Raw genomic sequence first — 21,888 nt, forward strand, 5'->3', positions numbered from 1 at the left:
CTTACGGCTCGTGTACAGTCTCAGGGTGCTGGATACATATATATATATATATAACAACAAAATACACACTCATGTGCCTCTGAAGCTAAAATTTCGGCTACATGAGTGGACCAAGGTTAAATCCTATTTTTACCATTTGCATTTACATCTCTTGTCCAAAACTCAAGGAAACTAAATTCTCTAATAAACCAGGGGCAGTTTGAGATTATTATAGTAAAAATTTAAGAATTAATTAATGAAAATGTGCAATGTTTGGAAATGTTGTATTTTGAAAGGCTATGATTTATTGTGAAAAAAAAAATCATGTTTGTCTTTGAGAAAGATCTCATTCATGTCTGGGGATAATTCTGAAAAAAAAAAAGAATCAGTGTCTGGGAACCCACTGGTCTTACACCAATGGCAGTGTCCAGTTTGAGACTCTTCTCACAGTTTGATGTTTTACTGCTTCATCGTAATTAATTTATGTTCCTGTCATATTTTTCTTGATATATCTAAAACATGAAGGACAATATTTCTCACACTAGGCGTTTGGAACACTTGTGGTAGTTTGAAACAGATATTGACCTATGAAGTTTTATGTTCATGTATGCTAGGAAAGCACACGTGTGATTAATTCAATTACTATATATAATTGCAAAGTCTGGTGTTTGGTGTGTGTCACCATAAACAGGTTACGAGGCTAACACCTTTACACAGACACTCAGGTCGTATAATCTCTAATTAACCTGATATGCCTGCCGTTTGTTCAACTGAAAATAGAAGCCACAGTACCCAGATGTGCTCTGGGTACTCTGGTGAAAGTGTATTCCCAGTCCTGGACTTTCTGGTTCAAAGGGAAATCAGAAAGTCCAGGATTTGAAGTATTTATGATCTATATGGTACAATAAAATGTATTCATTGGACATATAAAATCTTTTACGGTTTATAAACTTTTGTTTGAGAATAATCTCAGTTTGCAGAAACAAATAGCAATGCTCATTCACCATTCCTCCAAAGATCACAGTTTCACAAACGTTTCTGCTTCCGATGTACAAAATTACAAATGTATCAGAGTTTTGACCGCAACTTCCAGATGTGTGTGCTACCAAGTCAACGACATATATTAGGATCCAGAATTTTGCGCCCTGAAATGTTATCTTTGTTATGCAAAAAATTCTGCTCTATTATTTTTAGAATACTGACACTTTGTCTCAATACCATTCCACTTTTTCCTTTTCCACATGCTAGCTAAAGATGAGAAACTGCTGCAAAGTCTAATGCTCCAGGCAAATGGCTTTCTTTGTTTTGTTATTTTTTTTACATATTGACAACTTTACACAATTTCACATCACAAACTGAATTTGGCTGCTTTGTATTATGTCTAGAATTAAATTAGATTTATGTAATTGGATTTAAATTTGTTGAAATTATTACATTGATTTGAAAATATTTCTGTGTGTAAATGTCACTTGTTTGTCTTGTAAAGTCCCTCGGGAAGACATTTGCTGGGAATTGACAGTAAATAAAATAACTAAATTGAAAATTAGGTGAATTATTGATAATCATTGGAGTGCTGACTTCATCTAACTTTGTTACATCTGCTTCATCCTGACAGTAAATCAAATGATCTTTATGTTTTTGCTTTTAATTTTCCCCACAGTTGCAGTAATATCCTTATTTTTCTTTTCTTTCTGGAGATAATTGGAAAATTGAACTGTATAATGAAATGTTTTAATAACTTAGATTCAACTGACGGCTTTGCAGCATAATAACCCACATTTAATTATCTGCATACATTTTGGACGTGGTTTGAACTTTACGTAAGTTGCTTGGAATAATTGTCAGAAGTGAGTTGCACTAAGTGTCCATATGTGACATGTGCATGCAGTTTTAATGTAAAGCATCCCATAAAGATGTACATGCGCATACACGCTAATTAGAGGAAGTGTCCATCTGGCAACATGAGTGTGTGTAAGAGTGCGCGTGTGTTGTGTGTGTGTGTATCAGTAGGGGTTTGTGACTAATGGGGTCATTATTGATGCTGAGTCAGGATTACCACTGATTGCAAAGGTTGGAGACCAAACTAACGAGTGTGAAAATACACAAATGCAGCACACATACGTGAACGTTTGGCCTCTCCTGTCTCATTGTTGCTCACACACTCACGCACGCACACTCGCATTTTCATTTCTTTCAGGTCCTCTCAGGCACACTTATGCACATAAACCTCCAACCTCAGCAAATAAACTTACCCAACCAGACATCCCTCTCTGAGCCTCCCTAGACTGCACGCAATAACACACAAATGCATGCACACACTTACAAAGCAAACACAGTATTCTCTGTATAACCAGGCAGACACATTTTATGTAAAAGAATAAACCGCATGTTTATTTGCAAATTCATTTTATTTCATTAAAAAAAATCCAGCAAGTGTGCTCACCAATATATCCTGTAACTGATATACAGTTGAGATGTGTACAATTTAAAACCAGATATTTATATTTAAAAAAAACCACTTGACCTGTTTTCTCACAGCCTGATGTTAATTATTAATATATACATTTAATAAATACATTTAATATTTCAACAGAATGCTCTTTTCTTCATAATGATATTTTGTGTGAAATGCCAGCCACTCTAGCAGCAGAACACCCCCGCAATATAAGGTTTTCATCGTTGTACTTTAAAGTTGTGATGGTGTTCTGAGGCTTACAGCATCCCCCATTTTCCCTCAAATCGTAACAGGGCTCGTTATGGCCCAACATTTCAATTTGAACTTAGGATCCATCTTCATAGACAGTTTTATCACAGGATCCATCTCGAACAATTAAGATTTTGTCCCCTCAGTTCATTTTGCAAACTGTAATTTGACTTATTTTGTTCTTGGTATATTGTACTCTTTCCCTCTTGGTGGTCTTTCAGTTTATGTGGTACAGGAATTGTTTCACTGTGGCTAATAAAACTCTCACAAACACACACACGCACACACACACACACACACACACACACACACACACGCACACACACACACACACACACGCGCACACACACAAACAATAGCCGTGGGCTATAACTTCACAAGGTATTTTGCTCTTCATACAAAACATTTCATACCAAACATGTTCATCTCGGGACACAGAAGCCATATCCTTTCTGAAGAGAACAAAGCTGGACATTCCCATGATGTCTATTCTTGAACACACTCCTTTTCTTGAGATTTTGCCTGATATCTTTCGGGGTTCCCATGATGTCATGAAAGGAAGCAGTGCGTTTGTGGTGTGTCTTAAAATACCTTCGTGGGTGTGCCTCTGTTTAACTCAACTGCTGTGAATTAATCAGAAGTGTAGTAATCTTAAAATTTAGAATTTGCAGAACGTAATTGTCTAAACTCTTCTCTCTCTTATTATCCTGGTAATTGACAAAAAAATATATATATATATTATTTGGGTAATTCTTACTGACCCCAAAAAAGAAAATATTTAGTCTGATTTTATATCAGTTTGGTATCAAAGAGTGAAATCCTGGTTAGGATGTCATTACTTTCTGCACTATAAGGAGCAGGAATTGAAAATATTCTCTTTGTAAAATAATGAGTGTATTTTTCACACAATGGGCACATTTCAGTCTTTCTAGATCAATGAAACCTTTTTAGGTTCCCATTCTTGCATAATGGATCAAAATAACTGTTAGATTAAAAGAGTTAAATATATTTTACTTATCTGCACCATGATTTAATTTCTTGGTCCAACAGAGCCATTTTCTATGCATTTATGCTTAAAAACTACATTAATCCCCCCCCAAATATTCCATCATTACAGTGTCTCATTTCACCTTCTACCTGGAACACTCAGCTTGATCTCCAATCTCTTTAAAGTACCTGGGAGTCCTTTAAGTATAGCGACATGTCTATGAAGAGCCTCACAGAACAGTAAGGGTGACTGAAGGCTCAGGGACTTTTCCGAGAATCCAAGGTTTATTCTAGAGTTTGCGTGTAAGCCTGTGTGTGTTTCAAAGTCAGGGGAACACTGCATGTGAAATACACACCTGTAGGATTTTTTAAAATTTTTTAATTTTTTTAATTTCCTGTGCATGTTTATTTGATTCCCAGAACAGGCTATATAAGTTGTGATCATCTTGTTCTCGCTTGGGGAAAATGAATGTTGTGTTTCTAAATTACAAAGATTTGTGCGCGTATTGTCACAGGGTGATATTTTTCAAATTTTTATCACAAACAACCCCCAAGCCCTATGGATTTTATGTTACAAACAAAAAATTGCATGCAACAAAGGTGAAAGGAAAGCGATCTGTGATTATAAATGACCCTTTACTATAACACTTGTAAGTAAATAAAACAGTGCAACTGTTTGTCTTAAGAAATCCTCGAATTTCTAAGCAGCATCTTTGTTAATTTCAGTAAAAATGCAAGTGCTCTATGACTTTTCCATCCGGGCTTATTGTTGACCCATTGGTCAATAATGAGGGTGTACGTGCCAATCGAGTGGTTGGCCTGGAGCACTGTCGCTATGCCTGGTCATACTCCTCCCAATTTTTGTAACTGGGTGGGGATGGCCGGCGTCACCTTTCACTCTAACTGGACAATTTCAGAGCAGGTTATCCTCTACTGGCATTTATATGATCCCTCTATTATGACTTATTTGTGGAGGATATGTCAGAATCAATACCTTCCTTCTTTTTTACCTTTACTGTTTTCCATATTTTATTGGTTGTTTAATATTACTGTTGGTAGGTATGGAGTGAACAAGGTTGTTATACTAATATTTATTTCTTTATTAGATTTTTTGGGGGGGAAATATTTATCTAAAAAAATATGATGCTTGAACAGGATGTTCTGCAAAGCGTGTCTTAAAACTGCAGTTAAAAATATGATATTTCTACATCTGAAATATAGTTGAGATTGTTGGAGCTCACTGCAAATGTCAGTTAAACCCCCACCACCTCCCCCAAAAACAAAAAACCTGCAATACATTTGCATTGATTTTGTATTTATTATTACAGGTAGCAGCTTGTGTGTCTTATTTCATTATGTCAAAGAAAATAAAAAAAGATTGCAGCAAATGCATATTTCAGTATTTTCTGGCAACATGCAGCTTCCAGGAGTGATATCATGCTGCATGTGAGCTACACTTTTGAAGAATGTTTACTCTCCATATCATCCAACCCAAGCAGCATAGCCTCAAGTCTTAATCAAAACACAAGTTGTATGTCACGTGTGTGTGTGTGCGTGTGTGCGTGTGTGTGCGTGAGTGAGAGTGTGTGTATGAAATTATGTGCATCAGCATGCGTTTTCAACTGTGTGATGTGACAGCGCTGGTTCTTCCTGAAAGCCACTATGGTTTCTAAATCAAGACTTTTATGAAGTTTTGCTGCTCTGGGCAGACCATTAACATTTCATGTCACTCTGGCTCACTGTCTGTCATACTCCAATGGGCATGAAGCAGAAATTTTCTGTTTAAATAATCTGTGCCGCAGCCAGCCAAAACAGTCCTTGTTGGCTGTGCTTTTTATTAGGTTAATAAATGTTTTAGCATTTTATTCGTTAAACTTATTTTCTAATATCTGTGTGGTATTGAACATTCATGGAGCCTTTTTTAGTCTTTTGTTTTATGGCATTGTCGACGCTCAGTTTAAGATGAAATCCCTTGATGGCGCTTTTGATGAGTAATTCACTGATTTTCTTTTTTTTTATAGTTTCAAGTGTAGTTCTTTTATCATGTTCATTTGGTCAAAATTAGGGTTTTTGAGACATGTAATATATTTCTTAAACTTTTCAGGGAATTTTTAATATTTGAAGTGCTGCTTGAGATCCCAGGTCCAACACGGCTGTAAGTGCAGCACATTTTGGTACTACGGTTTTTTTAAAAGTGACATGAGAAGAGACCACGTTTTTGAAATGTCCCCGGTTTTAAGAAATCAGTGCAAAGCATGTGCCCACATTAACAATTTATAGAAGACATGTAGGGCGGTGGGGCTGCACAGTGGCGCAGTTGGTAGAGCTGTTGCCTTGCAGCAAGAAGGTTCTGGGTTCGATTCCCGGGCCCGGTCTTTCTGCATGGAGTTTGCATGTTCTCCCTGTGCATGTGTGGGTTTTCTCCGGTTTCCTCCCACAGTCCAAAAACATGACTGTCAGGTTAATTGACCTCTCCAAATTGTCCCTAGGTGTGAGTGTGTGCGTGCATGGTTGTTTGTCCTGTGTGTCTCTGTGTTGCCCTACGACAGACTGGCGACCTGTCCAGGGTGAACCTCACCCGGAACATCAGCCCGAGATGGGCACCAGCAGCCCTCCCGACCCCACCAAGGGACAAGGGTGTAAGAAAATGGATGGATGGATGTAGGGGGGTTGAGGTCATGGGTGAAAAGTGTAGGCCAATAAAACTTGCCCTTTTCTCCCCATTTTTAAAACTGAAACAATATAAAGAAGAAACAAGAACAAAGCTCAGCACACCATTGATCTGCACAGTAGTTAGAATATATGGTGCAAAACAAAAGAAAAAAATATGGTTAGTCAATAACAATGCTATTTAATATGGATGCAACAGTAGAGTTTGTGAAGTAGACATGAGGAATTCAGACACTTAAAAATTGTCTTATTGTGGGCTATATGTGTGTCTAATATTAGAGGTTTGTGTTTAATTTTAGTTTCATATCCTTTCTAAGAGAGATAGAAAGAAGTATTTTGTCAGAATCTCTAGTCATCTGTTCAAACATGTTTTGGTCCGTGAGCCAAATCGTACTTCTAAGAATGGATTTTATCAGAAATATCTTCTTAAAAAGTTTGTCTAAATTAACACAAATAGCAACGAGGTCTGAAAACTTCACTGATAATTCTTTTTTCCACAACAGTACACGCTCCACCTCTACACCACGCTACAACCATAAAGTTGTGCTTTTATTTTTATTTTTTCATCTCGTCATCAGCGGTGACTTTGAAATTAACTTTTTTTTCTCTTTTCTCTTTTCAATTTTCTTTCTTCTTTTTTTTTGACAAACTGACTTTTTAATGCATGTGGGAAAAGTTTTCTATCTTTTTTTCTTATTTCTAAATCATTATTGAGCTGTTGGGGGAAATGTTTTCTCCCAAGTTTCATCACCAGACTTTAGAGTCTCTTTTTCTCACTGTGTTCTCACTTTCTTGAAATTCACCACTCACTTGTCAGTTCTGAAGCGCAGCTTGCCTTAAGTATTGGGATTCGGTGCGTAAGCTCATCTCATTATCCTCAATTTCGTGTGCGTGTGTGCGCGCGCGTGCGTGTGCGTGTGTGGGTCTGCAGCTCATGTATAAGTGCATAACTGACTATGAGAGTGTGAGTGAGTGATGGGTGCGTAAGCCTCCCTCTCCTGCACTCTGTTTGAAATAAAGCGACAGATAATCGGAGGGCTCTGGTGAAGCGAGCTCATCTGAGCACCAATCGATACGGATGCCATAGCTTCAAAGCAACCCTTCAAAGAGGGGCGAAATAGCCATATGCTCTACGTTGTGTGCGTGTGTGTGCGGGTGTGTGTGCGTATGTGTGGGTGTGTGTGTGTGATGTGAGAGAGAGGGAGGACCAGAGCCCCTGACAGTGAGACAAAAGCCAGAAAGAGGCAGAGTTAGTCTTGTAGTGGAGAAGAAACTGTTTTCATTTGACAGCAAACATCTCATCGCAGCTGACTTGGAACGCTCGGATATAACTGCTGTCCCTATTTGAGTTGGACAAAATCATTGTTTCCTTCGCTGGCAATCACCCTGATATTATTGCTCTGTCATCTTTTATTCAGCATGCCAGCAGCCACTGTGGCCTTTTATGAGGAAATGGGCGAGGAGGATACACAAACACACACCTAGCGAAACGGTTTAAATACAGGAAGATAGAAAACCAAAGAGGAGGCTTCTCAGTAGACAAATTCTAGTTTCAAGTATGAAGGCTTTATTTTCCTCCGACTATTTCTGCACTTTAGACTTCTTTTAAGGAAGCACCAGCGTGACCTTGGTTTTTTCTGGCTGTTTAAATTTCTGAAACTTTTCCAGTGTTTTGTTTTGGCAATGTAAAATCATTTTAAAGACTACCAAAAACAATATCAGAGTGACCACATTTTCCACTGACTGTACAGAGCAGCGACTCACAGCCGTAACCCCTCCCCCACCTGTTTCTGCGGCATGTTGATCACTCCTTGCTTGCAAGAATGTAAGTAGCACTACACCCATCAGTCTCATTAAAGTGACAATGTTTTAACTAAATTCTGTAAAACCAGCTGACACTGACTCATATTTCAAAGCCCTCACCTATTTTTGTGCTATTTACTCCCCTTTTGTCTATTTGTTAAAATAAAAACAAATGTTTCTATCGACATTATTATAACTCTAATAATGAATACACTGTACTATCTCAGGAGCTGTATGACTAAGTGTTCCTTTCAGTTTTAAATATTAGCGATTAGATGATGATACGATTTTATTATTTTTTTTAAATAAGGCTGGCTAATATGAAAATCACAAAGGATTAGAAAATGTTAATGAGCTGCCAAAGCAGATTGTCAGATTGTCTATGTGTGAAGCACATTCTGTGCAATGCATTTCTCTGGTCTTGCTCAGATATCCTTTTAATCCAACTTAAAAATGTAGGATGAGAGGGTTACCGTTTTAATGTTTGCCATGGTAAATGTTTATTATTATCGTTATATATTATTAGTTTTGTTCATTTGAAATAATCCATCCATAAAACACAGAATGCACTGAAAGTAAGTAAGTTATATTCAGACCACCAATGTGCAGAAAGCGCTACACGTAGCTGAACTTTGGACTTTACAACAGCATATCAAAGATTTTTTTTGAAAATATTTTGTCCTCACTACACGCAGACAGGGTAGTGAGGACTGTCTGACAGTCCTCACTACAGCCTGTCTTAAAGCTGCTACTGTTACATGATATTTTTATACCCACCCACTTTTGGAACCTGTGTGTTAATACTGTGGAACTGCTGTGTTGTTACTCAATATCATACAATTAGAATCTCATACTGGCCCATCTCCACTGCATGGTAGAATTGAAACCCATAAGGACTGGAGTACAGCAGAGAAGAGTCTAAGAGGGTTGCTGTGTTTAGCTGTGCCATCTCACCTTCTTCAAAGTGAAAATGAGAAAGTATTTTTGTCTTGTCTACATAAAAAAAAGTGTCTAGAAGTTTGGGAGTGAATCTGAGTGTGATAAAACACGTGTTTACGTTGTGTGCGTGTCACAAAAGAAGACGGGTGTGTGCTTGTGTGTCAGCATATCTAATTAGCTGAGACAAGCAGGTGTAAAACAGTAATTAATGGCACAACTGACTGACTTCATTATCTCCACGTGAGCTATGCTGCCTGAACACACACACGCACACACACACACACACACACACNCACACACACACACACACACACACACACACACACACACACACACACACACACACACACACACACACACACACACACACACACACACACACAAAAACCAACTCAGAGAGAATTTAAAGAAACGTCACAACAAACCGCTGTTCACTGTGTGTGCAATCGTACGTGTGTTTAATGGTATAATAGCAAAGCGGTGCAGATAAGTGTACACGATCACTGCGCAGGTCGCCGCTTGGCCACTCGAAAATGCTCATTTAGCTTTCAAATGGACTCATTACTAATGAATCGCAAGCTGCTTTAGAGCAGGCTGAGCGCACAGTAATGGTTTGGCCATCTTCCACAATCCCAGGCCCAACACGCTCTTACACGCGCACGCTCGCATTGACAGAGATTGAGAGCGAGTGTCCAAAAGCTCCAATTACCTTCACGTCCAATGTAAGAGAACAAGCTAGAAAGCTAATTACATATAACTCACATGCAAGACGAAAAACGATCAGGCACCCACACTTTCCTGGCAGGGTAATTTGTTGCCAGAAATAAAGCATTCTCGTGTTTTTGCGATTGTTAATGTTTACAACAAGCTCGTTCGAGAAAATGCGCCTGTGTCATTGTGTTATTACCATAAGTCATTATTACACCCCCCTGAGCCCAATAAGCTTTATTAAATCATCAATAAGACTGTATAATTTAATGATCCCGGTTTTAGCCAGATTGATTTACACTTCAGTGCTCTGCCAGGCCTGAGCGAGATCAAATGAAACTCAATGCCTCCAAATGCAGCATGTTGTCATCCAGTAATTGGAATAAATATGCTTTTTTAACTATCGCTAAAGCACATTCCCCTCATAGTGGTTTGCCAGGACGAACATATCACTGCTGCTCTTTCCTGCTCTGGTGGGTGACTGAGTGAGTGAGATGGCAGTGATCGGGCAGAGTAATTTGACCTAATGAATATGTCGACAGCCTGTTTCTTTCTCTCCCCATTAAACACTGCTGGATTAGATTTACTGTGCTTACTCTAACAACTTAAAGACTCCATCAGTACGGCACTTTCCACTCTCACAAACACATGCACACACATGCACACACACACACGCGCATACACGCACACAGATTGGCCTAGCTCAGTAGATCAATGGCCTGTTGGTCAATGTCTCCTTTGGGAGGGTTATCCATCAGCTCCTCACTAATGAAACAATCTGATCACCATGTCTGTGTGTGCGTGTTTTATGGGAGTGTGTGTGTGTGTGTGTGTGTAGGTGTGTGTGTGTGTGCGTGTGTGTGTGTATGCGTGCTCTCATGGGTGTCAGATTGGTTTTAAAGCACATGGATGTAGTGTCGTGTTGTTGCTTTGTAGGTTAATTACAGCTTGTACTATTTTAAATACTTTAAGCCACTTGTGCACTATACTCATTACAAATATATTTTACCAGTCTTCCTATGAAGGTTGTGGGAGAGAATTATTTGTAACCAACATGACATTTGTTGTTGTTATTACCAGGTTTTGGAGCCACTTTGCTGAAGATATTAACGAGGGATGCTGTACTTTGTGGATCTGTGAACTTTCACTGTAAGAATATTTCTGTCAGGTCAACAAGTTCCAGCCAGCGCTGAATCTGTTTACTGTTCCTCAACACTGCCAACAAGTGTATTGAGTAAACTGGTCTTTGCATAGATTAGAGATAAAGAGATCTGTGGTTCCAATTTGTCAGATTTGCCACAAAAATGAGTGGATCAAAGCTACTAATACGCCATCCGGGAAAAATCAAACACTTTGAACACAACATCCCATTTGGTGAATGTCAGCATGACCTGCCAGTGCACTCTGGAAGCTGACTATACCCAAAGCTTTTTATCTCCCTTCAGTGGAAGCATCATTGTTCTTTTTATGATACACTTTATTTGTACTCAGTCAGGTTTTCCAAATTTCCAGCTGGAAATAAATTAACGACTCCCTGAAGTTGAAACTCCACCAAATTAAAGGTCTTTAATCAGCTGCGAGTTTATTATCCAACATGGCTCCCATACATCTGAAGCATACAGAAAAAAACACTTGTATTTCCTCAAGCTATTTGCACAAATATTCACACTTATGCACAAAATCATTTACTGTTTGATTTCATAGCATATGAAGAAATGCAATGCTACCTGTCTTTATGACTAACCAGTGTTACAATTTGCAAATTGCTATAATTTTACAGGTTACAACTGTGATCAGATCGAATGTGATGTTATTCCAATATACGAGCCCATATTTTTGGGATAAATTGAAACAGCACTGATTCTCTGTGTTCTTTAGACACTTGTTACTTTACTTTTGATGTAATCTTTGTTAATATTCTGACATTAGAACTTCTCCTTGGTTTGGAAAACATTTGATGGCCCGCTATCTTCATAAAAAAGCTAAAGTTGTTTTGTAGTTTTTTACTATGTGAAGGTGGTCATACCTTCCAGTTTGTTGGAGGCATTAATTTTGTATTCTACTCCTTCCCACTAAAGTCCATCAACACTGTCTGATTCTTCCTGTGCAGTCTTGATTGTTGTGACTGCATAGTCTTTTAATAAAGTCTATAAATGCCTCATTCAATGGGTGGCACCAAATACACCCCCAAATACACAAAACAGTTAATCAGTTCAAGACCAGATTTTTTAGAAACTACTGTGTGTGGAGATTTGTATTTTTTCATTTAAGTATCATCTGAGACAGTAAGGACACTGGGATCCATGTATCCAGGCTGATAAAATGATTTTAAGCTATCTCTATGGACAGACCTTTTTTATGTAAAGCAAATCAGGATGTTACTATGCATTAATCACCCATTGAAACCTCATAAGGATGCTGCACTCAGTTCTTGGAGTAGAACTTTTCTGGATCTCTCATAAAGATGTTGAAAGTAGTTCTGAAAGCTTTTTCCCAAATCTATGATATACATCTATTTAGATAAAGCAACAAAACGGCAAACAAAAAGTTTTTTTAAATTAGATCTCTCCAGATACTGAGTGTTACAGATTGTAGTCTTTTTGTGAATTTTGCCATCACCACAGTATTAAATACTTTTTGGCAGGTTGCTGGGATAAACCTCTTCCAAGCACTCCTGCACTGTTTCTCATAACATGGTTAGGTTCAAATTTGGATTATTTGATATTGTGAACAGAATCATCATAAATTATCCATGACAGCTGCAAAGCTTTTTGAATAGTTATAGTCTTGCTATAATGCACTTCAGCAGCAACTAAAGTTAGAAGATTTTAGCTCAAGGTTATTTATGTCGTCTTTGCATGAAATTATATAATTTTAATTTCCTTCCAGTGGAACCTAATGTATATAAAAAGCACTGTAGACGGCATTTGCTAAATAAAATAACTACTCAGTGTGGTTTTAAGTTCTCCTCAGACTCTTGTTAGAAAGTGGTACATTCAGTTTGTTTTGTGACCTTTTCAGAAACTAAGTGGCGAGGTACATCTAATTTGTCTGGGAAGGCAGCAATATATTTCAAGTAGGGTCTGCAGCATTTCAATGGGAAAGTTTTTTTTTAAATTAGGAAACACTTTCCCGGTTTCCATGATTCAGAGAATATATGAAGGTCACTTTAGTTTTCTGTGTATCTGTTTATTGTTGAATTGTTATTGAGTAATTGAGTCATGTCTTTTTCTAAATGTTCTGTTTATTGTGGCCATGAAAACGGTAACGGAGAGAAACGCTTAAGGTTTTTTCAGTTGCTCTAAAATGACCAAAAGTTGGACGGCAGAGCAACAGTACCACTCTGGTCACAGCTGAATTTCCACCCATCATTGACTTCAATTTCATTTTGGGCTTTGATGATCTCCTTGACTCAAACTGAGGCTCCCAGAAGCATAATGGTCCAAACACTACACAAGGTGTTTCTGAAATAGATAAAGATGGCTATTATAAAGCTTCTTGAAAACATTAAATGTACTGAAAATTGATAGATTTTGCTTTAAAAATTCTTCCGTGCCAGGAAGAAGTGTGGTCAAATATCCAGACAAAATTACGCTGAAAGTTTGGAGGTGGCTGCAAAAAAACAAAACAAAACAAAAAAAAAAAACATTTGATTGAGGTAGGAATTTCTTAAGCTGTGTAACAAAATTGAGTAGTTTAATTTTAATTCTCTGGACATTTTAGGAAGTGAACCCAAATATGAGTGCATAATTTTTGTTTTTCAAAAATCATTAAAGTTGAATGTTACGGAAGCGCATTGCTATCACGCAGGGGAAAAAAATTCGAGCGCTATCACGTTATAACGTGATACGTATCTTGTTAAAACGTGATATGTATCTTGTTAAAACGTGTTATGTAACTTGTTAAAACGTGATATGTATCTTGTTAAAACGTGTTATGTAACTTGTTAAAACGTGATATGTATCTTGTCAAAACGTGATACGTATCTTGTTAAACGTGTTATGTAACTTGTTAAAACGTGATATGTATCTTGTTAAAACGTGTTACTATCTTGTTAAAACGTGATACGTATCTTGTATAAACGTGATAATTTTATGTCCAGGAAGTGGCGATATTATGCTAGGCTATTACAGTGGCTAACAGGAATTGGTCAGGTTTCCCTTCATGTTYGGTCTACAYGGATACGGATGCTGCTTTGCACTGTGGTTAAAACCATTAATAGCATGCTACKCTGAGCAGGATTTTTTTGTAATTGTAAAAAGTGTTAGAAGGTGACGTGAAAAATAATTAAATTCAAAGCTTTTTTATGATTTATTTTGGAGAGAGGAAGTCTTTTATTTTGAAGAATGCTTAACAGGATCWAGTTTTGTYTTTTGCCACTATCTAGCCTTCTGTTGATTTCGGTTGCTTGGTTACGAACAGCCGTTGCCGTTGATCAGCAAGTACTGTCAAAAAAAAGAAATCTGAACAGAAAATATTCAGCAAATACATCTGAGCCTCCGTTATAATCGCTCTTTAGCCATTTCCTGAATCAGAAGCTACAATCGGAAGCCAACTTCAGCTTCGATCCAGACAGTCAGGAACGCTAGAGGACCGAATTGACGTTTCCTTCTGTGCAGGCCCGTTCTATTTAGGATCCTGTTCAGAGTAGCATGCTATTAATGGTTTTAACCACAGTGCAAAGCAGCATCCGTATCCATGTAGACCAAACATGAAGGGAAACCTGACCGATTCCTGTTAGCCACTGTAATAGCCTAGCATAATATCGCCACTTCCTGGACATAAAATTATCACATTTATACAAGATACGTATCACGTTTTAACAAGATAGTAACACGTTTTAACAAGATACGTAACACGTTTTAACAAGATACGTAACACGTTTTAACAAGATACGTAACACGTTTTAACAAGATACGTAACACGTTTTAACAAGATACGTATCACGTTTTAACAAGATACGTATCACGCTTTAACAAGATACGTATCACGCTTTAACAAGATACGTATCACGTTTTAACAAGATACGTATCACGTTTCAACAAGATACGTAACACGTTTTAACAAGATACGTATCACGTTTTAACAAGATACGTATCACGTTATAACGTGATAGCGCTCGAAAAAATTTTTTCCCTGCATGATAGCAATGCGCTTCCGTAGAATGTTGTACAGTTTGGCTGTTGGAATAAATTAAGCAAAGCCTCTAATAGCAGGAAGGACAGGAATGAAGTGAAGATATTGTCCATTGAGTATTGTTTTTGTGCAATTAATAAAAAAATAAAATAAATAAAAACATTGGAAAAAAGTGCAACAATTTAATTTTTTAAATGCATTTGAGTATTATTTTTGTCTGAATAAAGGCTTTACTGTCGATTATGAACACCTGGTTTTTGGAAATGTTCTAAAATTTAGCAAAAGCATAGATAAACTCATCCTACTTTGTGAACTTTCTTTATAACTTGTTGTGTTGTCTCCACTGATCTAATTACAATATTTTTCCCTCTCCTTTCTCTTTTGTCTCTCCCCGTTTTGCTCCCTCTCTTTGCAGTTTGACGTGCTGAAGTGCTTCTTAAGGTAAGATTCCCATTTTTCGTGTTTTGCTTCTGTTCTTCGTACCCTGACATTTTACCCACAGTGCACCGCATGCCATCAACAGTCAGTACAGTGTGTGTGTGTGTGTGTGTGTGTGCGTGTGCGTGCGTGCGGGTGTGTGTGTGTGTGTGTGTCAGTGTAAGATCTGGGACCTGGGAACATATTCTGCTCACTAAAACACAATAACACCGTGTTAAGATAACAAAGACACTGAGTGGCAGGGAGCTCCACCACCGCTTCTGATGTGTGCCGAACTGAATCAGAAGTAGAACACTTTTTACTGAAATACTTGCGACTCGTTTGCAATATTTTTCATCGTGTTTCACTTAATAGTTTTAAATCAAGACAATGGATCATGATATTGTGATGTAAATCGAAACAGTGTTTGAGAGTACTGTGTTAAAGCTCATAAATCCCCCCTCCTGGGGGGTCTTAAAACCGTCATAATCTGTTATTCATAATAAGGTCCATCAGGGAAAAACAACAACAAAAAAACTTTTTTTCAGAATGAATGCAGTGACAATGGTAATGTTTATGGAGTGCAGTTTCCAGCTGTACTATATCTCACGCTTATTGCTTTCAGGCTGGAATGCTCTGTAATAATGCCAGCAGACTCACAACAGTTTCAAAAGAAAATTAAATCCACCACCGTGCTATAGACTGGCTCTGACCTTGTGTTTGGGTACACAGGGTTCCTTTGTAATATCTGACTGAAGCGTAACTGTGAGCCTGGGCAAACTGGGGTGTACATGTTGTGCCTTTTTCTTACTTTCGTTCTACAACCAAATGGTTTTAGGCTGTAGGTGGCCGTTTATTTTAACTCCATTGTCTGTTTAACCTGATGTGAAGCATGTTTACGAAAACAACAATGACAATTAGAGAAAATTATAATCAACAACATTAAAAAAGCCCACATATTCTTCTAAAAACAAACAAACGTTTGAATATTGTTGAAGAGTTCATTTTAAAAAATTCAGTTTTTCAAGAGTTTCTTCTGTTCATTTAGATGATATCGACTTTAGAGTTAATACAAAGAAAACAAAATCAGTTTCTCAGAAAATTTGAATGCTATAAAAATGTTGGCATTCTGAAAAGTAGTTTTTCTATACACTGAATTGTGTTTGCTCTAGTGCTTGGTTCAGCCTCACTTTGGATGAATTACTGCATCAATGCGGTGTGGCATGGAGTGTGGCAGCTTGAGGATCTGCTGAGATGTTGGGAGAAGTTGTTTTACAGAAGTTGCTTTTACATCAAACTTCAGCTCTTCTACTTCTTGGATGTACTTTGTTAGATTTACTTTGAGGTTTATCACTTGCCAGTTACACCACAGTCATTAAAGAAGGTTTTGGTACTTTTGGCAGTGTGGGCAGGTGCCACACCCAGCTGGAAAAATTAACTCAGCATTTACTTAGAACTTGTTAGCAAAGTTTAGAATGGAGTTCTGCACAGAGTGTCCTGGTGGACGGTTGTGTTTGCTTTGGACTTGATAAAACTCAGATAACCTCTGTCACCACTGACTGTGAAAACTTCACACTAGATGTGATGCACATTGAGTTCTGTCTACTCTTTCTACAATTCATCTGTATTTCCTAATAAAATCCAGAATTAAGTTTTATCCCAAACAGGAGACTTCTCACATTTTCTCTGGGTTAGCAATGGCTCACCTCACAAAATCCAACAATTTTAGTTTATGTCCTGAATACATCTGTATTTGGTGCCTCTTGAAGTACTGACTCTGCCGGCCTTCTGAATTTCCCCGAGACTCTTGAATTGGCTTCGCTACTGAATTCTGTCAAGGCTTCTTGTTGACATTTTACCTACTGGGCAACTGACAAGTCACCAGCCATCTTCATGATTGTGTTGGCCAAAACAAAACATTTCCGTAGAAAAAGTTTGTTTTTATTAGTCCTGAGTAAGATTAAAATTTTCTGAGAAAACTGAGTTTTGGTTTTGTTTTGTTTATTAAAAAAAAAAAAAAAGCAATGATCATGTTTATTTTAACATGATTATTAAAATAATGACCATTTTTCAGAAACTAAAAGTCCTCAAGGCAGACATTTGGGATTTAGATCCTGACCTTTTGACCTTTACTCCTACTTTATCTTCCCCCTCTTTTCTTTTTGCCCATTTAGTGTCTGAGTAATGTGACTAAAACCTACAGAAAAATCTTTTTAAAAAAATAGAGCACTCTAATGACTATGATAAATGGGTCAATTGAATCACTGAGAAGAAAATGCATTTTTTATGATTTACTAAAATGCAATTGTGCATCAACAGTGGAAAAATAAATCCACTGCACTGAACAAAAAGCTACCAAGGAGAAATAGAATTGATAAAAAAAAGTATTCTATTGGTAAAAATAAATTGCATGTCTCTGCTTTTCATGCTTTCTTTTGGCATCAGTGGTTTAAATTTGTGTTACAGTCCTTTTTGTATCTCAGCAAACCTGCTTATGATTGAGCTCCAAGAACCCGGATGATGCGATGTTTGTTTGTTTTTGTTTTTATCTTGGTTTTGTTACGGGTGCGGCATCTGCATGCAGTAGAGAAAGTGCAAGGAACCAGATAAAAATGCTGAAAAAGAATATTTATGAGCAAAATGAAACTCCAGGGACAAGTGAAAAGGAAAGGTGAGCATATTTATTCTTACAAGCAACGACTAAGTTTTCTGTTCGATCAGTCTAATTTCTGTCAGAGAGAAACAAATGATCACCTGGTCTCCTTACAGCCCATCTGCTGGGCTAACCCCACAGGAGGAGGAACTGGGCAGGTGCACTCATCATCTCTAAATGAGCCAGTCCTGCCGCATCGGTCAAGTTTGTTTAACTTTGCTTTAGGATAACATTTCGTGTTAGAGGCTTTATGTTAGCTTCTTTGTCCTGAAGAGCTTCAGTTTCCAAATGACAACATTTTCCTGAGCTGAGGGATTAGGGTTCTCTGGTGAGGTGATTAGTGATAGTTCTGTAATGAAATAACTCCAGGACACTTAAAGCTTCCTTTTGTGAAGGACTAGCAAAAAGAATAAAAGCTTCATATCGACATAGGATAGAAATCGATTCAGCCGTTTAAAAATACCGTCAGCTTTTAATATTGAATATCATTTTTCTGTGTACGGTGGTGTGCGCAAGTACTTTACAATTATAATCATTATTTTGTTTGTTGCAAAAGATGGCAAAGCATAGAAGCTGATAATTCTTTCCATAAAAGTTTTTTCCTGGGTTTTTTGCAATAATATTTTGGAGAAAAGCTTTAGTTCTTTGAGGTCAGAAAAGTATTGTGTCGCAAAAATAGTTTCCAGGTTTTTGGTAAATTGTTAAATGTCTTTCAGATTAGGGTGATTGTTCTGGGGAGCTTTCTGTGGCTACACGTCCAAATGTAATGGAGGAATCCTATTGGTTGATGTGGGGAATGAACAGAAACTGGGGCAATGGAAACCAAGTGTTTGTGTGGAGAGTGATGGTCTAGTTTGGAGTGAAGGTAGAAATGGAAGTGTTGCAGGGGGAACAGATGGCACAGATGATGAGGAGCCTTAAAAGTTGCCTAGAGATCCGAAGTATCCCAAAAAATTGAGATGTTTTGTTTTATTGATAGAGGCAACTAATAAAGACTTTTTCTTGTACTGGCTGACAACATTCAGTTGCAAAAGCGTTGGAGACACTTCCAGCATTTTAAATGCTGTTTGTTTCACAGCACTGATGGGGGGAGGGGAGGAGGAGCAAGAGGGATGTTGACAGCATGCAGACAAAGTGCAAATATTTTTTTAAACATGGTTACGACCCCTACATCCTCAGCCGTACCACACTGCATGGAGGTCTGTGGCTCTCGAGGCGGAATCATTGCAGACTCAAAGCGGAGTCCACGCTGCTCACAGAGTTGGCGCAGTACGGCAAAATGTGTTGAAGTCTTAAGTATACAGGAACTGGCTTCTGGTTGGTTAGCTGCTAGTCTTGCATCAAGTATGATCTTTCTGAAGTAATGTAACAATAATGTGGTTGTTTTTTATGGAATGTATATAAAAGGTTGTTTTATCTGGTTTTCTATTTGGATTTTAAATTGCACAAGACTTGAACACGTGGCTTGAGCTCAAAACACAGGACAAGAAAATATGAGTAGATTCAAGCAAACCAGTTAAAATGATTCACAGCAGCTTTAGCTGTTCTCAGTTTCATAAAGTCTGAAAACGTCTGTAGATGGGCAAAATGATGTTGCACTGAAAGGAATACATAACTAAAGTAATGCTACATTAAAACAGAATAGCAAAGTTGAAGCTGATTCTTCGACTTCACAGGTCTTTGTTGCTCAGTCCAAATCTGACCATTAAATAAATTGTCTATTCATGAGAATTTTACTAAACTTTAGTTTTCATTGCAGTACTGTGTTGTATATTTGACATAAATGGAAAAAAGATGCATTCTGTTGCTCTGCAGCTTTATTTAAATACTTAACGCTCTTTCACTTGAAGGAATTCCCCTTCACGTTGTATGGCTTTGGGGCAGCTTTGTGTATAATTTATTATACTTCCTGATGCTCTAGATATATTTTTTCCCTGCTTTATTCAAAATTAATATTTTACCATTCAAAATTTCCTTGTGGTAATTTTTACAGATACGTCTGGAAAAATTTTAAAGATTAAAAGCTGCTTTGTTTAATTTTTGCACTCCTCCCCCCTGCTGAGGCTTAGAAATAGTTTGTAAGATATTCCCACTTTTGAAGTGTTATTAGCTTCAATAAATTACAAGTATCTAATTTGACTATTCTTTGTAATGTTTGTACAGCATGGTTCTCAGTAATATTAATTACTCATAAGTACGGTTGCATCAGAAACACTCGTGTAAGATGCACTTTCCTTTAAGTCAATTTGTTCTCTGTGTTCATAAAGATTTAAGCTCTGCTGTTACAAAATGGCAAAAAACACTTTTTCCATAAGAGAAATATGCATTATTGACAACCCGTGTTATAGCTGTCATGTATATGAAATGCCAACAAAATCCTGCCCTAAAAATGAGAGGAGAACACAGTTTAACAGGGGTGATTTTTCTGTCTGGGAAACATTTTAGTAATTAATTTAAAGATATATACATATTAAACCATCTGGTAAGCAACATAAAATCACAACTCATAGAGAAAGATAATCCAACCATTCTTCTTTAACAGGTATTTGCTAAGAAACTGTTTCTTTCTTTAGATTGCTGACCAATCCTCACTGACATAAATAATGAAAATAAAGAAAGTTCTTTATTAGAGTCAGTTAAGACTCTAATAGAGAGATTATGGAAATATGACGTTTGGAAATGTGAAGTTTGGCCAAAGATGTTTTCAGTCAATAGTGGCTTCAAATTTTCATTCAGTCAAATTCAAAGGTGCGTTTTTGAAAAGGAAACATGCAGTTTTCTCAAATACCTCAACTAGATGAAAACATCTACTCAAAATACATTCAACTGCCCTTTTTTAAATCAACTATAGTACAGAGATTTATATACAGAGATTTTTTTTTTCTTGAAATGCTTATTTTTGTTGCATTTTGGGCAAGGATAGTAATAGGTTTTTGTGTTGTATTTGTTGCTTCCTCTCAGCCAGGACTCCCTTGAAAAAGAGGTTTTTGATATCAATGTTTTCTTGTTTTTTATCGTGGTAATATAAAAAGAGAATAAAACCATTTGAAAAATTGGGAAGTTCAGTATTTCTTAGGTGAACTGCATTGAAGGAAATTAAATTTTCTTACAGGGGCTATTTGTAAACCATTAAACTATAAACCAAAGATATTTAAGTAATAAAACTTGAGCAGTTGTGTGGAAGTGATTATTTAATTTTAACTAAGCATGTTTTCAATGTTAATATGTGAACTCTGATATGGTAAGTATTACCTCCATGGTAAATGAACAGCAGAGTTATTCCAACTGTTAGTTTTAATAACAACATATATTTATTGGATAATAATAACTGATCATCAAGCAGGTCTACTGGTAGGGGAATATTAAAGTCACAAAGTGGCAGAAATTGACCCTGATTAGCAAATATTGTTTTTCATTAAAGAAAATTTAGTGAACTTTAAGCTGCTGTCTACTGCATCACTGTGTAAACTTATTGAAAATTGAAATGCATGTTATGTAAATGGTAACGTTCAGAATTTTTCCGAACACGCTCTGTGTGTGACGTTATTGCGCCCTCTACTGCACATGCTCGACATTTTCAGGTTGTTTGCAGTTCACACAGGAGATCAAATACAAGTCGCATATATTTGAAAGTGTGAACTATAGTGCCAAAAAAAAGTCAGATTTCCCAAAAATTGGATTTGGGTCATTTCAGGCTACAGCGTGAACGGTAGCTAACCTCAATTCTTCAAAGAAGTCGAATGAAAAAGTTTGAATATTGGTTCAAATAATATTCCATTTCCCTTTACTACATCTAAGTGAAAAATGAATAATCATTTATCCATTCCAGCATTCAATTAGTTTGCCAGAAAGTAGTGATTATAACAAAAAAAAATTTATATATATATATATA

The 21,888-nt window shown here is 37.1% G+C and overlaps 1 protein-coding gene across 19 annotated transcripts in view; it reads left to right on the plus strand.

Annotated features, from left to right (window-relative positions):
• The window catches only part of ptprdb (protein tyrosine phosphatase receptor type Db), a 203,019-nt gene that overhangs the window by 28,337 nt on the left and 152,794 nt on the right, over positions 1 to 21,888 (plus strand). For all 19 annotated transcript variants that reach the window (XM_008416472.2, XM_008416463.2, XM_008416509.2 and 16 more), the window contains exon 3: positions 15,342 to 15,367. The gene's annotated coding sequence lies outside the window, so the exon portion shown is untranslated. The remainder of the gene's footprint in view (positions 1 to 15,341; positions 15,368 to 21,888) is intronic.

The sequence above is a fragment of the Poecilia reticulata genome, linkage group LG1, assembly GCF_000633615.1.
Source record: "Poecilia reticulata strain Guanapo linkage group LG1, Guppy_female_1.0+MT, whole genome shotgun sequence".
NCBI lineage: Eukaryota > Metazoa > Chordata > Actinopteri > Cyprinodontiformes > Poeciliidae > Poecilia > Poecilia reticulata.